The sequence below is a fragment of the Sinocyclocheilus grahami genome, unplaced genomic scaffold, assembly GCF_001515645.1.
Source record: "Sinocyclocheilus grahami isolate Dianchi unplaced genomic scaffold, SAMN03320097.WGS_v1.1 scaffold155.1, whole genome shotgun sequence".
Taxonomy (NCBI): Eukaryota; Metazoa; Chordata; class Actinopteri; order Cypriniformes; family Cyprinidae; genus Sinocyclocheilus; species Sinocyclocheilus grahami.
In genome coordinates this window covers 551,041-568,046 of record NW_015505334.1, presented here as the reverse complement: position 1 = coordinate 568,046, position 17,006 = coordinate 551,041, and the positions used below count along the sequence as shown (strand labels likewise).

Here is a 17,006-nt window from a genome sequence, read left to right as displayed (position 1 = left end):
AATTGCCGCTAATTTGAAAGTGAAAGTAAAACACGCATGGCGCTTTTTCAAGCTATTTGAAAGCCAAGAAATCTGAGGAAAAGAGGGAAAACTCAAACGAACAATTGCTTAATGCAGAATTGCAGCAATTCAATTGCCGCTAATTTGAAAGTGAAAGTAAAACACGCATGGCGCTTTTTCAAGCTATTTGAAAGCCAAGAAATCTGAGGAAAAGAGGGAAAACTCAAACGAACAATTGCTTAATGCAGAATTGCAGCAATTCAATTGCCGCTAATTTGAAAGTGAAAGTAAAATGTGCAACGGTGATACCGGTATTACTGGTGTTGTCACACGTCGATTAACCGGTGGGAAAATTTCCCCACCGTCACAACCCTAATGTATGACTTACTTTCTTTTGCAGAACACATAAGAACATATTTTTAAAATGTCTGTTTTTTTTTGTCAATACAATTGAAGTCAATGGGGTCTAGTGTTTTGTTTATTATCATGAACTAAAAACTATTTTAAAAATTTTTTGTTAATTGTAATATGCCTGAAATTAAATAAAATATAAATATTAGATGAAAAGCCTAAACTAAATGAAAGTTAAAGCACTAAAATTACTAATTGGAAATAAATAACTAAAATTAAAATAGAATTAAACCTAAATATTAATATAAAAAAAATAATAAAAAACATAACAAAACGACTTATTATTAAACAAATTAAAATGAACACTGAAAAATATAAAATAAAAGCCATTTCAAAATAATAAAAAATACTATAATAACATATAAATAATACTTAAATAACACTCTTTTGGTCCCCATTGAATTTTATTGGAGAAAAACACAAATTCTTCAAAATTCCACAGAAGAAAGATTTGAAATTACATGAAGGTTAATGAATGACAGCATTTTCATTTTTGAACTTTAAGAGTTTAAATCCACTTTTAGTTTTAATCTAGCAATAGTCAACTCAAAGTAAAAGCAATGTGTCAGTGGTTTGTATCCATCCAATGACGGAGATATTCCTCCTTGAATTTATGACCCTTAGCAGGCTCTTCTTTAAGAACAGACCAGTGCCCGGTTGCATAAAGCACCTTAAGTGTAATTTTCCCTTAAGATCGCCCTTAAGTTTCCCTTACACTTAAGGGCGTTGCATAAAATATCCCTTAAATGTTACTTAAGGGTTTCTTTAGATGAAACGTCATAAACCCTTAGAATTTCTCTTAAGTATCACTTAAAACCCATGAAGTATTGCATAAAGCCTCTTAACTGTCATTTTCCTAAGGATAACACGAGGCTTGGAAAATGTCACCTTAAGTGTTATACAAAAGTCTTCTACAAGTCATTATCTGCCGCTTTATATGTTAAACAGATTTTAATTTACTCATTTATTCACATATAAACACTGATTACATACAGCAAATAATTAGCTCAAACGTGAGTGCGTCACACTCAAAATCAAATTTATATTCCATTATATTTTATTCCTGTATTTTCCTACATATTACCTGGAGATGACTTGAAAAACACAAATAAACCATATATTCTTGCAATCGTGAGTTTATTGTGTTTACGTTTCTGCTTTTTATTCAGCTTATAAAATAGGCTACTTCTATGAATCCGGTTTAGACTTTCAGTGCGAGAGCGCCCTCCGGCTTCGAGTATGAATGAAACACACACTGCATGAGAGTTTAGCGCTTTAATGTTCACATTGTTTTGGATACGAATAAAACGTCATGCATAGACTATCTTGTCTCTTTGCATTTAAATATGTATTTATTCACACCAGTCCCTGAAAACCTCTACATGGACAGAAATTATGAGAGATCTTTATTTGTTGTCCAAAGATGAATAAAAGTCGTATGGGTTTGAACTGACACGAAGGTGATCAAATGATTTTTCAGAATTATCAATTTGAGTTTCGGTCTCATCTGGTCCTTCTCTTTCATATTTGGTTTTCTTTTTTGTTTTCCTTATCCATGTTATATTGTTTTCTGTGAAAACTTACACCGCTATCTGCATTAACAAATAACGTGACCATGGCAACAGTCGATTTTTTAATGGCAAAACCTGGGTCTCTGTCATGAAACACTTTACGGTTTCCCTTTGCTAAGGGAAGTTTTTAAGGGATTATATGCAACACCCTTAAATCATTCCCTTAGGTAAGGGGAAATCACGCCTTAATTCTCATACTTAAGGGAAAAACTTAAAGGGTTAGTTCACCCAAAAATAAAAATTAGCCCATAAATTACTCACCTTCAAGTCATCCTAGGTGTATATGACTTTCTTCTTTCAGACGAATCCAGTCGGGAGTTATATTAAAAATTGTCTTTGATCTTTCAAGCTGTTTAATGCCACTCAGCGGGTGTTGCATGTATCAGTCCAAAAGAAGTTAAATAAACGCCAACAGTTGTACACGGAAGCAGCTCATGGCTTATATCAAAATCCTCCGACATTCTTCCTTACAAATCCTCATTTTGTATTTCTAATAAGTGACCGTTGTTTTGTTTTGATCTCTCCACTGCGCTTCCACGTACGTCACTTCTGATCGGCGCATTCGCAAAGCTGACCTAATACATCATCCGCCCGAAGCTGCTTCCGTGGACAACTGTTGGTGCAAGCTACATTAAAGTGATTATTATGTTTTGAATATGGATATTTTACTTACAAAAACGCATTGATTCGCTACAGGATGCCTTTGTTCACCCCCCCGGAGCCGTGTGAGACAATTTTTTTAATGGATGGGCGCTTTTTATTTAACTTCTTTTGGACTGATGCATGCAACACCCGCTGAGTGGCATTAAAGAGCTTGAAAGATCAAAGACAATTTTTAATATAACTCCGACTGGACTCGTCTGAAAGAAGAAAGTCATATACACCTAGGATGACTTGAGGGTAGACTTGTGCCGGTATTCGGTAATGCGATATATCACGGTAATGAATATGCACAATATTGTTATCGTGGGCACTTCTAAATACCGTGAATAATTATACATTACAGATTATTCAGAATGTGGAATGCATTTTAAGAATACTTTTCCCATCAACTGGTCATGTGCATTTTTGAGTGAACTAACCCTTTAAGGTGCTTTATGCAACCGGGCACAGATATTTTAGTAAAACAAATACAAACGGAAACTGTTGCCATTTATAAATGTATAGCCTGTGTAAGAAGTATTTGAACTGTTTGTATGAAGCTAGACTTACCTTATTGTGTCATCAATAAGCCGATCTGAGCTGTAAGGAGACAAGAAGAAAGGAAAAAGAAAGATGTTTAGACAATGATAACCAAGTGAATTACTGGAGCCCTTTATCATATTTGAGAGTCAGGTTGAAGGAATCAATGAATGGCAAACATGCAGTGAATGCTGACACCAATAGGTTTTCCAACAAATTAGATCATAATGAATTTAATAAGCATTACAATAATGGACTATTGTCAACATTGTCCATTGTCTACACACATAAACACCACAAGGCTAAAAATACGTGGACACATATGCATTTGCTGGACATTTATTTTCAAACCAATTGCACCTATTAATAATGGGTGTAGTTGAAATAGCCAAATCTGTTCATCATTTGAACCACATACCTTTTTTTCGCCATGTAACAAATACCATATACAAAACTACCAACAATTCTGCTTTAAAACTTCATACCTTAGAAGCAAACTGAGTAAATAAAATCCCTTAAAGACTTAACAGCTGATATATTGATTGCAAATGGTGTGGAAAACAAATAGATGCACATATCATCACTGCAGTTGTTGCTCAGAAAAGACAATTCTCTTACGTGTGAATGAAATTATCTTTCAGGAACAATTCTTCAATCTTGCATTACTGTCTACTGGAATGTCTCATTCCCACACCGTGGCCATGTTTCTCCCAGAAAAGAAGATGCAGGCCTGCAGGATGGGAATGAAATTCTATGCTGGCTCAAAATCACATCCTCCGTCAATTTAGATGACAAAGTCTCAGGGCCAGTGAGACCTCAGGGGAAAGAAAGTCCTCAATTCCCAGACAAATGGTTTTCGCTGTGACAGAGCTCCAATTTTGATTACACAAGAAAAAATGAGATTGCAAATTCTCCCACCGATGCCTGTGAACTCTCTCGCTCTCTCTCTGTCTGCATGGTTTGTCAGCAGCGGTGAGAGAAATCTGGCACACACAAACAGCAGCTGGGAGAATAGAGTCTAACAGTCCACATGCTGTTCAGCCCCACTACTGCAGGACAGGGCTGTGTCTACACAGGCACATGAACTCGTATCTTGGCTCCTGCTTATAAATGCGTTGAAGAAAGGAAAGGTGCAGCAAATCTGATCCGAGAAGATCTGCTCTGTCAAATGGCTGTCATCCTAAGAGCTTATGACATTGATTGATCAAAAAGCCAAAACACTGTATCCAAGTTCTCGGCTAGACTAATCATTATAAATTGTCCCAGTGGGTACTAATGATGCTGATTTTGCACAGTGTAGTTTACAATTAGCGGGGCAAATAATTAGTATCCTGTGGGACTCGACTAAACAGGTTCCTTTACCATCATCTACATTTTATCTTGATAAATAATTAATAAGGCTTCCCTAAGACTCATTAATCTACATCATCCGCATAAGACATATATCCACCTGGTTTCCTACACAGAAAATTTAATTCAAAGGAAATAAATCAGCTAGTGAGAAAGTTAGTGAGAGGACAATGCAAATAATTTCTAGCAAATATAGCTTGTCTTCCCATTAATCCTCATCCATTTTGAACTCAACAGCAGGGCTATTAGTTCAATTGCATTAGCTAGTATCACACGACTGCCAATCTGAAAATTACGCTGATACAATTTTGATCTGTAAAGCTTTCAGCAGAGCATATCTAGACTTGGGTTGCTGGCATACACATATGGACTATGGGGAATATTTTATTATGCACATGAATGTCTAATTGTTTAAAAGTTGATATGGAAGTTTAGAAGATGAACACTACGATTCAGAAGTTTGTAGTATTAGTATTAGATATTTCAAATGTTTTTGAAAGTCTTATATGCTTACCAAGGATGCATTCAATGGATTAAAAAATACAGTAAAACAGTAATACTGTGAAATAGCATTATAATTCATATTATCTCAATATATCTATAATTATCTCAAAACAATATCTCTTGTCCCTATAATTATGTGGTTTAAAGCAGTGTACCGTATTGTATTCCGTATTCTGTTTGTCTAATTTGAACTTGTTCATTCATCTTTGCTAGAAGGCACCTGTTAGCAACTGTTTTCTTAACAGAAGCTTTGCGTTTAGTGAGCTAATTAAATATTTAAACTCAAATCAATATTTTTGTGTCCAATTATTTAGTTGTGTGGGAAGTAGCAGTTGTAATCTGCTTTGCGTCGGAGTCCTGATTAGACTGTCAAAGCCATAACAACCGGATGGATATACATTATCCCTTACACATTTTAAAATGTAATTTATGCCTGTGATGGCGTAGCAGAATTTTCAGCAGCATTCACCCCAGTCACATGATCCTGTGTGATTAATATTTTTGTGATAACCAAGGTACATCGGGATTTTTGAATGAAGTTCAAAAGAACATTGTTTATTAAAATAGAAATAATTTGAGACATTTTAAATGTCTTTACTGTCACTTTTGATAAATTTAGTGTCCTTGCTAAATAAAAGTATTAATTCCTTACTGTAAACAGTAGCATACAGTATATTCCAAAAAACTGTGAATCACAAAGTGGCTTGGTGTATAGTCCTATTCCACAGGGCCCAATAAACAACCCCTACAGACACACACACAGAAATGTGTGTCATACCCCATAGCCCCCTTGAGGCTTGTGTTTCAAGAAGTGCTCACTGAAAACAATGTGCTCAGCATTTTATTTGCCAATTAGGATTGATACTGATAATGTTTCAGAGAAAAGACGAAAAACAAAAAGCAGCAAAGTCATTAGATCCTTGTCTCCAGGGTTAAAGTATGAACTCAAGTATAAACAAATCTGACCTCCTGATATGACTATCCTTGGGAAAAGCACCCGTTTACAATAAAACAAAATGTGAACCTTTAACCTAAAATGAAATAATAATCTACGCAAACACATGCAGCAAACAAACTGGTACTGTACAGACGCACAGCCTTTCAGGGTAAGCCATTTCCTGAGATTAAACAAAAAATATATTTGTCTAGCAAACATGTGAATGTGAAAAATACTGTTTTTAATTAAATTTCAGAAGCAAAAATGATGTTAGAGCTAGTACAGTTCATTTCTGTGAAGCAGTTCAAACTGTTATTTTCATGAATGGATTCAAACTCTAGTTCAATGATCTGTTTGTGTCATCACTCAAAACTATTCAAGAAACTATGCATTTATTAAAAAGTAAAATAAATCCGTTTAATATCTTTATTTAACCAGGAAAAGACTCAGTAAGATTAAAATCTCTTTTCCAGGAGTGTCCTGGCCAACAAAGTTATTGTTGGTTGAAATGCATTATTTGTTGAAATCAAGTTTGAATGCATGGTACTAAACTCCAAATCTAACATTAAACTAAACGTTTAACTAGTTTATATACAGAGGCTGGAAGGTCTATAAGAAAACACATATACAGCACACCTGTATGGTGCTGTGGACAGCTGACAGTTATCACGGGGTGACCGTATTGGTTTTACCCATCTGTCACCGGGCTTGTGCTATAAAATGTGCATTGCTGAATCTGGGAGGGGTGTCAAGGTCCAATTCATGCTGTGTTTTTATAGACTGAGACAAGCCCTGGATTTAGCTGAAAGATTTATTGTTGTTCTTTATCAGCTCCGAGGCAGACGGGCAATGGAAAGCTGTCAGGGTCTGGTGCAATGTATGACACATAAAAGCTCCACTGGTGGAGAAAACTATCCCTACATCTCGGTTTCTGCAGTCATTAATGGGTTCATTAGCATAAGGGTAACTTAAAACCATTCTTCCTTTACCTCTTACTGTCTCAGTCACCTTCAGCCTTAATGTTTTCTGCAAAACACACAGCTAAGGGGAGGGGTGTCAAGGTCCAATTCATGCTGTGTTTTTATAGACTGAGACAAGCCCTGGATTTAGCTGAAAGATTTATTGTAGTTCTTTATCAGCTCCGAGGCAGACGGGCAATGGAAAGCTGTCAGGGTCTGGTGCAATGTATGACACATAAAAGCTCCACTGGTGGAGAAAACTATCCCTACATCTCGGTTTCTGCAGTCATTAATGGGTTCATTAGCATAAGGGTAACTTAAAACCATTCTTCCTTTGCCTCTTACTGTCTCAGTCACCTTCAGCCTTAATGTTTTCTGCAAAACACACAGCTAAGAAGAACAATTTTGGTTCTCAGTGAAGTGCATCACTGCAACTGAATGCAATATGCTTCTGGTAGCAATAGTCTGAAACAATCTAGCAATGTGTCCTGTTCCAGCTACAACACCAGTCAAAAGTTTGGACACACTGACTCATTCTTTATTAGTGGGGCTTGCTTATCAAGACATCACTATTACTAATGCTCTGACCTTTTTTTTTTAACCCTTCTAACCCAAAAATGTCTGTGTTATGGACATGAAAGATACCTTTAAATCATGTGGCTGTGAATTTGTTTTTTTTTTCCAGAATAATAGTAAATTCATAAACCATGAAATAACAAATGGAAATATGCACTATAGGGACAAAAAAATTTTAAAACTGAATTATTACCATTATTAATAATTATTTATTTACTATAAAATTATAATCATTCACTAGTTCCCCCCGTGTGGTTCTGGGATTTTTGCTCAGTTCTTGTGATCATTTTGACCCCACGGGGTGAGATCTTGTGTGGAGCCCCAGATCGAGGGAGATTATCAGTGGTCTTGTGTGTCTTCCATTTTCTAATAATTGCTCCCACAGTTGATTTTTTCACACCAAGCTGCTTACCTATTGCAGATTCAGTCTTCCCAGCCTGGTGCAGGTCTACAATTTTGTTTCTGGTGTCCTTTGACAGCTCTTTGGTCTTGGCCATGGTGGAGTTTCGAGTGTGACTGTTTGAGGTTGTGGACCGGTGTCTTTTATACTGATAACGAGTTCAAACAGATGCCATTAATACAGGTAACGAGTGGAGGACAGAGGAGCCTCTTAAAGAAGAAGTTACAGGTCTGTGAGAGCCAGAAATCTTGCTTGTTTGTAGGTGACCAAATACTTATTTTACCGAGGAATTTACCAATTAATTCTTTAAAAATCCTACAATGTGATTTTCTGGATTTTTTTTTCTCATTTTGTCTCTCATAGTTGAGGTATACCTATGATGAAAATTACAGGCCTCTCTCATCTTTTTAAGTGGGAGAACTTGCACAATTGGTGGCTGACTAAATACTTTTTTGCCCCACTGTATGTATGTATCACATATATACACACACATATACAAATTTTTAAAGAAATTATAACTTTTATTTAGCAAGTGTACATTTAATTAATCAAAAGTGAAATTGTGTTCATTTGAACATTCTATTAATCAAAGAATCCTCTAAGAATTCTTTTTTTATTTTTTATTACATTGGTATTAAGAAATGTTTCCTAAAGCCTGGCTCACACTACAGGATTTTTAGCCCGATTTAGCCCCGATTTACCCCTCCCGAAAATCGGAGCAAAAATCTTGTCAAGCCCCTCGATCGGTCCCGATGTTCGGCGCGGATTATCTGGTAATGTGAGGCATTCACAGATCGAATCTTGCACCTCCCGATCTGCTCGCACACAAATCGGGGCCGCCCCGATCATATCAAACATGTTTGATATTTAGGATTGAAATCGGGACGATGACGGCTATATGATTACATCAGTACCTTTACAATAGCCAATGTGCGACCGCAAAACAGCTGCTGTACGGCTCCATTGGATAGTCGAGACGGAGGAAACTGCTTCTTGGTGTTTTGTAGTAACACTGTCAGTATAATGTGTCGAAAACGTATCACAACCGTAAGGAGAAAGAGAAGCGCTGGAGTGAAATCGCCTCAGTTTTGAACGTGTACGGGGGTGGCAGGGGGAGTCACGAGCAGGGGGTATGGGGGCTTTACTCAAGTTAAAACACTTTCATCATCCTCATGAATGTATGCTGGTTTACCTAATGGCTGCGACACACACCAGTTTTTGTTCTGTGCTGATCACAATCGAATCCTTTCATTATAACATAGGCCTACAGAGTGTTTACACAACGATGTTAATAATATATTAATTGCAGTGTGAGATTCATTGGTCATAACAGAACTTTGTGAGATCACGATGAACTAAGAGTGACAGTTTTTAGTGGTTAAAAAAGGAGCGCTCTTTGCGAGTTTTCTAGGTAATAATCCATTTCAAATGTAGAACTTTGTTTTTCGGCCACACACACACGTTACAAAGTTTCAGGAATGACATCCGCATATTTATGCTGTATTCGCTCTCGAAGTAGTAGTGATTGACACGGTGATAACCATAGCAATAGATGGGACAAAATATGTGAAAATGTGCAATAAGACTAGAGCACCCTCACTAATGTCAAAAGTGATTATGACCCTCAGTGATTATTTCTGGTTGGTACGCTTTTATTGTATAGCCCATAATACAATAAAAAACAACAAAATACAAATGCACTAGATAAAATAATTTAATAAATGCATATTTACAATTTAAGCACTTAACTAAAGTAAGTATTAAATAATTAAATAAATAACTAGAGAAGGCTGACTATAACCAGTTTGCTTCCATTTAGTAAGAAAAGCCTTGGCTACTCTTCACCTGAATTAGAAAAAAGAGCTTCTGGTCTTTAGTGATGCGAGGATTGCGTAACATTATGCGCGCTCGACATTTGTCATTAAGATTACGCTACAGAAACCGCTTAAAATTAAGTATAAAGAAGAGAAGAAAGCGGCCCTAGGCAGCTGCCTACACAGGATCCGCCACTGCCAGATGCAGTTAGAAATTTACTAAAAACAAGCCTATCGTAAGATATCTGGTGGGGGGGACCTGGGACCACCACGTAGACACGCCCCTGATCACGAGGCGATCACGTGAGGCGCTCCCTCTGGCATGATAATCTTAATAATATCTTGTAGTGTGTGATGTGCCATGATGTTCAAATCTTGTAGTGTGTGCATGTTTAAGATTTGAGAGAAGATAATCTGCAAAGATTCTCCTTATGTGTGAGCTGCAACCAGATTTCATAATCGGTTAGGATTTTAAAACTCCTGTAGTGTGAGCCCGTCTTAAGCACCAAATCATTATATTAGAACTATTTTTGAAGGATCATGCGACACAGAAGACTGGAGCTAAATATTCAGCTTTTGCCATCACATGAATAAATTGCATTTGAAAATATATTAAAATATAAAACTATTTAAACTATTTAATATAAAAAATATTTTAAATTGTAATAATATTTAGGAATTAAAAAAAAAAAAAAAAAGATTTTTGGTTTTGATCAAATAAATGTATGGTGAGCATAAGAGAATTCTTCCAAAAACATTGTCCAAACTTTTTGACTGGTAGTATATATCTACTGAACATTCACCTTGCTATTACAGGGCAGACGGTAGGGTGGATGTATGCAGCATAGATATTCCATGGTCCACCTGACAGCTGCTGCCATGGAGTCCATATTAAGCCACGGAAGAGCTGCTCTAAAAACCAACGCTAGGCACTGGACATTTAACATGGGTTTAAAATTTAGGAAATGTAATTAAATGAGTCCTCATTATAAGTCATGAAGTCAGTCTCACTCTTTTTTCCTGAAGCTGGCACAGAGAGGAATCTTGCTGGCTCATCAGAAAATCCGCCTCATTGTTATTGGCCGACCTATGTGAGGCAAGATTTATACCCCAACTCCACAGAGCTGACAGGAGGAGAGTGAGAGAGACATCTGAGCCCCAGGCTGGAGAGCTCCATCTGCTGGATCCTTCATTCATGGAACTACAGGTGGAGAGGTTACCATTGATATAAATAACATGTTAATATGATAATGAGCTAGAAGAGAGAGCTTATAGGTCAGGAAAACAATAGCTGTTCAGCTTGTGTTATCATACCTAATAATATGGCTATAATTTTCCAATGACATGGCATGACATTTCAGTTTTCTGTCTCCCAGCACCACAGAGAGCTAGAGAAAAAAAAAACAGTGGGCTCGATAATGGAATTACAAAAGCATTTGGCACAAGTTTCTCATTTAATGGTCTGCTCGGTTCTTTTCGCACCATGATGAGTGCAGTAGAAATTAAGACTTAAGGTCATTCGCTCTTTGCTAAACTACTTTTATCATTTGTACTTTGATCTGTTTCATTGTTTTTGGTGGGAGAGTTGCCATACTGAATACCCACATTCAGACAGTGAGAGAGAGAGTCTTCTACATGAGCTAATGGACTATAGCTGTATGGACACAATTCAAATGCATTTCCAATGCAATAAATAAATGGACACCTTGGAAACCCTACAAAGCTCTGATCCCAAGTGTCCACCTTAAGTACAATAACAATTTCCTACAATACGCTAACAGCTTTAAAAATGGAATCAAGGGACAATATAATTGTATTTAAAAGCCTTAAGATGACAGCAGAGAACAGATTAGCAACAATGGGTGGCATACAGAAGCGTACATTCTTGCACACAATCCAAAACAAAGAGAGAGGAACATTATGATAAGAATTTTATGTAACACTTTATTTTAAGGTGTCCTTGTTACAGTCTAATTACACAAATAAGTAGCAAGTAATATTAATTAACAACATGCACATACTATATGGTTAGTGCAAGGGCTTGGCTTAGAATTAGTTGCTCGTGATCATGCATAATTTACTGTTATTACTACAGTATAGTGAGCGTGTAACAAGTGCAACAAGGATACTAAAAGGTGTTACTAACTTTTATTTAGTTGCTTATCTTAGAAATGTTCAAATCAGGGGCCAAAATTAACGCTTGCTATGCGCCAAATGCAAGTAAAAACTTGCAAATATAGCATAATAATGGGCACAGTGCTGACTAATATAAATTAGAAATGGCATTTCATGTTAAAAGTTCAAATTCTGAATATGACTTTCAAAGACTCTCATTAACCTGCTAGCTGCATCTGATATGAGATGGGCCAAAACTCACACAGGCAAGGACTGCAGAGTCCTTCTGTCTCCACACACACACACAGAGAGAGAGAGAGAGAAAGAGAGAGAGAAAGCTGTGAGTGAAAACCAAGCCTCCCTGCTTGCCCTGTGCTCATGTCCCAAGAAAGAAATGTGCTCAGCATTTCAGATTTAGTGCTATGCAAGGAGAGCAAGAGGGAGGTGACAAGCTTCAAATATTAGAAAGCTACGGTTATGGAAACTGCAGAATCAATATACATCACAGCATGTATGTATGTATGATTCATTTGTATATTTCTTTAAATAAAATAAAATAAAGTGTATATCTGTAAGATGTTTTTTGGAAAGGAAAGGAAGTAACGTGTAGCCAAGTATGGTGTCTCATTCACAGAATTTGTGCTCTGCATTTAACCCATCCAAGTGCGCACACACACAGCAGTGAGTAGTGAACACACACATCGTTAACACACAACCAGAGCAGTGGGCGGACATTTTTGCTGCGGCACTTGGGGAGCAGTTGGGGGTTCAGTGCCTTGCTCAAGGGTCTCACCTCAGTCGTGGTATTGAGGGTGGAAGTAAGCGCTGGTCATTTATTCCCCACCTACAATCCCAGCTGGTACTGAGACTCGAACCCGCAACCTTTGGGTTACAAGTCCGACTCCCTAACCATTATGCCACGACTGCCCATACTTAGCATTCTTACTGCATTGCGTGTTCAAAAAATGAAGAGTGTTTTAAAGTTACTTACTTTATAGAACATAAAAACTGTTCGTACACATACTAATCTTCTTTCTTTCTGAAAGAAATATAAGAATGTTAAAATATCCTTGGATCACCCCAAAAAATAAAGCATGTGTATTTTCAACCAGCTGTGAAAGAGAGGAACTGACCTGTGTAATTGCTTTATGTCTATTTTGGACATAAACAGCGCTAATATGGCCAGACATTTCCAGTAAATGTATAATGGATCTAGAGCTGCTTGCTCTTCATCATCAGATGCTTTGCAGGAAGCATTCCTGTCGTACACACACCATATCAGACAAGACAACTGAAGAACAAAAGTCCTGCCATGCCTCCTGTAGGATTTTTCTTCTTACTTAATATAATCTGATAAGCTTTCTGTTTTAATAGAATCTTCCAAATGTGTGAGCATTACAACTGAACTAGCTTTAGTCTTAAAGTTTTTTAACCTCCAAGCCTACTTCAGTCAGCAGGATACGAAATTATTTAAGTCCTATAAAGGAGTGAAACAGAACAAAAACATTTTGCTCTTTAGAAAGCCTTTAGAACAGCCTTAGCTTCCTGTAACAAGTTATCATTGTTTTATTGCTTACTTTTTTCTGGTCGGATCCTTCCATATTTGCATGAGTAATTGCCTGCAATGTGTTTCCACAATCTCCCTCCTTATTTTCTCTGAGTGCTCAGTGTAATCTATGAGTCAGACTGTCATAGCTGTTAATGTCTTTAAATGGCATTCCTGATGGCATCGACTTCAATTACTGTTTACATTGGAAAGGGCTCAAGCAATAACACCAAAGATTACTTCCTCTCTGAGAGCTGAGAAGCATGTGAAAGGAAGATGAGGAGACAACCACAGCCCAAATCGTACAAACGCAGCTCTTGTTACCTATCTTACAGCATATGGAAGCACAGTATGTCAACAATACTAATGGTGTGATATTCTGGATCATATTTTATCATAGATAAATGTTCTATATAGTTAACACAGATCCTAAAAAGGAAAGGGAAAAACAACAGAGCAGTGCAAATATTAACAAAGTAAATAAAGTGTCTATGCCCTGTGTTTTCACCCCAGAAGACTCTGACGTGAGGCACTGGGCTGAAAGAAGTAAGGGCACACTGATGCTGAGAAACAAAGCGGGCATGTGGCCAGGACTGCAGGGAGAGAGAGGCGCACACATACACAATCAGCATTCAGCCAGCTTACAGTCTCAACTGTGCCAATTACCACTCAGCACATGAGCAGCAGGTCAATGCAAGTGAATCTAAACTGGCTCTATAGAGCAAAACAGTAACCGCCCACTTTTTAGATGCCTTGGTTCTGGAAGTATCTTTCCCATGTATATTCCCTACAGGGATTTAAAAAAAAAAAAAAAGTTCATTTATAGTCAGTGTACATAAACAATATCTTGTATAAAAACAATATACTTTATATTTAGCCTAATATTTTGCAATATTTCGCAGAATATTCATATCCTCCCGAGAACCATAAATGTTTTGTGAATTTTTATTTATTTTTTATGTCATTACATTGGTTGGAGCATAAGAAACAAATGGAGAAAACATTAAAAAATATATTTTATTCATATTTTATTCTATGTCCTTTGTAAAGGACGCCAGGACTAAGTTAATAAATTTTTTTTTTTAAAAAGACATGAAAAGGTACGTATAGGCAAAAACAATGTTTTATTTTTTCATTCACCAATCAGTTTTTAGGTTTCAGGCTATTTTTAGCCAAACTTTGTACAAAGATGATTCTCAACTATGTTATGAAAGATGTAACAGAATTATTTGATATACTACTATAACTGTACCTTATGTAATATGTGCCTAAAATGTCCATAAATGGGTTTTCCCATTCTATACAACGTGTCTATTCATTGCATTGCATATTAATGTGTTCTTGGGGCAAACCATAATGAAAAAAAGAAGAGTAATAATGGGAGTAATAACTTGGCAACATTTTCATAAGAATCTCATATTTCATAGGAATATCGATCTATAATTTCTTTCCTTATTGACTTGTTGTGTCTCCCCAAAATGCCTGATTAGCATTATGCTTGTCTTGGTATCCTCTACAGAAGACATGTATGACAATTATGCCCCATTACGCAATAACATTTTTCTGAGATGTTTATTTACGACAAACAATTTGAAAATTAGCCAGATTTAAATGATAATTACAAAACATTATCATATTTCCCTATGAGTGCTAAATTTGATCAAATACACTACCGTTCAAAAGTTTGGGATCAGTAATATTTTTAACATGTTTTTGAAAGTTTATATTATCAAGCCTGCATTTATTTAATTCAAAAAACTAACATATAAATTTTGTGAAATATTACAATTTAAAATATCTGTTTTGTATATTAGAATATTTTTTAGTGTTTTGTATTTGTGTAATAGCAAAGTAGCCATTACTCCATTCTTCAGCGTCACATGATTCTTCAGATTTTTATTATTATCATTGAGTGCGTTTACATGCACCCTCTTAATGCGATTATAATTAGATATTTATCAATATTGCGATTAAACTTTACCTCATGTAAATGCAAGACTTCGATTTAAATAATGCGATTAAACTCATAATCACAGCAAGAATAATCGTATTAACATAGGTACACCGATGTTAATCGAAATAAACAGGCATGTAAACACCTTAATCGCAGTATTGCCGCTCTGACCAAAGTGCGCATGTGCTTGTGACATACATGAATGACGTGATGCGCACCTGTAATAATACGCAAATTAGAAACGATGGCGGGGAAGAAAGCATCGCATTTCTGGGGAAAACACAACTAGCTGCCAGTGTAGGCAAACGAACTGCCATCACATTTCTATGGCAATGAAAAAGTATGGAATACAATCATACAAACGTGTTTTGCATTAAATAAAACAGCGGCCAGTAACATACCTGCTCTTTCTAGTCCATCGTTTGTGCTGTGCAGTGGGGTGTGTGAATAATGGCAGTAAAAAAAAAAACCACAATTCTTAGCGAATAATAAGAATAATGGAAATTGCATGTAAACGGGAGTGAAGAGCTTTGCTCTTGACATGTAAACATCATAAGGCGATTAAGTCCTTACTCTGATTATTGGAAATAATCGCATTATTCGTGCGCATAACGTGCGCTTAAACGTAGTAAAAGTTAGTTGTGCTGCTTAACATTTTTGTGGAAACAGTGATAGATTCAACTGTGATTTTTTTGATAAATAGAAAGTTTAAGGACTTTTGAATGGTAGAATATACAAATGTAAGGCTTTGCAAGGAATTCATCTATTAAATAACTTTTAAATGAAGTTAAAATGCCATAGAAGCATCAGATCAATGAGAGTTCAGAGCTAATGTTGGTTCTGTATTATTTCTCTATGGAGCAAATGAATGGGCTTTTTACTTCCAGTACTCCATTCTGGTTCATAACTTCAAAATTTCAATTTTCATCATTCAAACAGTTCTCAATTGGTCAAAGCAAGCCTTGTACACAAATGGTAATTTACATTCACTTATTAAAATAAATTTAGAACAGTCCTTCATAAGCTATTAAGTTTGATCCCAGAAGCTAAACTCAGAAAGCTTTCATTTGAGCTAGTTTATCCAAGCTTTCCCTGAGGCAATAATCAATCCATATTAAAGCATGTGTGTGTAATATTTGTCTCTGTCACTGGTCTCTTTTACTTACCTCTGGCAAACTGATACAGTGAGGCTTTGCTATGAAACAAATGACCCAGAGCAAATTCTCTGTCAAATTCTTTACCACAGCCCATTGATTCATTTTAATGTTTTAAAACCAGTGCAAATTTTACATCCTTTGTTATATCAAATCAACCCATGCCTACACAAGCAGTTGGGGCAGCCACTTACGATGACTCCACAAATTTAAGTCATCAATTTGACACAGAACAGCGCAAAAGAGCTTGCTGTAACTTGCCGAGTTACTGATGACTATTAAAGGTAACCTTCCTCCATTCCTCAGACAAAGTGGCTGTGACACTGTGAGTGGGTGACGGAGTGCTACACTTTGAGTGTCTTATTCTCTCCCTTCCACCTGAATGTGGGGTGACTCTGATGTTCACTTCCTTCCACTGAAAAATCTTTGGATTGACTAGAATTGTACCACTATCTTTACTGATCTATCGGTGGCTGTGTTGATCTTATCAGAAAGGTTTGAGATGAAGACGCCATGTAGTACCACGTAGAGCT

General features: G+C 36.5%; 1 long non-coding RNA gene across 1 annotated transcript in view; it reads right to left on the bottom strand.

The window, feature by feature from the left end:
- The window catches only part of LOC107592610 (uncharacterized), a 19,601-nt gene extending 8,727 nt beyond the window's left edge, over positions 1-10,874 (bottom strand). The window contains exons 1-2 of the long non-coding RNA XR_001610002.1: positions 10,716-10,874; positions 3,195-3,224 (exon numbers count right to left, since the gene is read on the bottom strand). This is a non-coding gene — a long non-coding RNA (uncharacterized lncRNA). The remainder of the gene's footprint in view (positions 1-3,194; positions 3,225-10,715) is intronic.
- Between the last annotated feature and the right edge of the window lie 6,132 nt (positions 10,875-17,006).